Raw genomic sequence first — 1407 nt, forward strand, 5'->3', positions numbered from 1 at the left:
TCTAGGGGTAAGACAGGAATAAAGACACAGACCTACTAGAGAATGGACTTGAGGATATGGGGAGGGGGAAGGGTAAGCTGTGACAAAGCGAGAGAGAGTCATGGACATATATACACTACCAAACGTAAGGTAGATAGCTAGTGGGAAGCAGCCGCATAGCGCAGGGAGATCAGCTCAGTGCTCTGTGACTGCCTGGAGGGGTGGGATAGGGAGGGTGGGAAGGAGGGAGATGCAAGAGGGAAGAGATATGGGAACATATGTATATATATAACTGATTCATTTTGTTGTAAAGCAGAAACTAACACACCATTGAAAAAGAATTATACTCCACTAAAGATGTTAAAAAAAAAAGAGAGAGAGCTGTAAGGATAGATGTCATCTCTCAGTTTGTTTCCATCATGAGTGCTTCTGCTGATGTGTTGGCCATGTTGAAAATTGAAATCAAGTTATCTGATATTCCAGAGGGCAAGAACATGGCTTTCAGATGGAGAGGCAAACCCATGTTTGTGCACTATAGAACCAAGAAGGAAATTGATGAGGAAACTGCAAGTGAAGTGTCCTAGTTGAGGGACATACATCATGATTTAGAACGAGTAAAGAAACCTGAATGGGTTATCTTGACAGGTGTCTGCACTCATCTTGGCTGTGTACCCATTGCAAATGCACGAGATTTTGGTAGTTATTACTGCCCTTGTCATGGGTCACAGTATGATGCACCTGGCAGGATCAGGAAGGAGTCTGCCCCTCTCAACCTTGAAGTTCCCTCACATGAGTTCACCAGTGATGATACAGTGATTGTTGGTTAGAGACCTGGACTCAAGTCACAGCCTCCTTTCAGTCTTCGTGTCAGCTCAGAAGAGTTATTTGAGAACAAACCTTCTGTATTTTGCATTAGCTGATTTGAAATATTTAAGACTTGCTAATAATGTGTTTGCAAACATGTAAATTGAATTTAATGTTGAGTACTTTCAAGCATTCACCTAATAAAGCCACTGTTAAACATTTAAAAAAAATTCAACATCCGTTCATGATAAAAACTCTTACCAAAGTGGGTATAGAGGGAACATATGTCAACATAATAAAAGCCATTTATGACAAAGCCACAGCCAGTATAATACTCAATGATGAAAAACTGAAAGCCTTCCCAGTAAAATCTGGAACAAGACAAGGATGCCCACTCTCACCACTTCTATTCAACATAGTATTGGAAGTCCTAGCCAAAGCAATCAGACAAGAAAAATAAATAAAATGTATACAAATTGGTAGGGAAGAGGTAAAATTATCATTATATGCAGATGACATGATACTATATATAGAAAGCCCTAAAGACAACACACAAAACCTACTAAAACTGATAAACAAATTCAGCAAGATAGCAGGATACAAGATTAACATACAGAAATCAGT

General features: G+C 39.4%; 1 pseudogene; it reads left to right on the forward strand.

Annotated features, from left to right (window-relative positions):
* LOC114902476 overlaps positions 1–806 on the forward strand; it is a 1504-nt pseudogene extending 698 nt beyond the window's left edge.
* Positions 807–1407: the final 601 nt, after the last annotated feature.

The sequence above is a fragment of the Monodon monoceros genome, unplaced genomic scaffold, assembly GCF_005190385.1.
Source record: "Monodon monoceros isolate NGI ecotype Baffin Bay Population unplaced genomic scaffold, NGI_Narwhal_1 Super_Scaffold_20, whole genome shotgun sequence".
NCBI lineage: Eukaryota > Metazoa > Chordata > Mammalia > Artiodactyla > Monodontidae > Monodon > Monodon monoceros.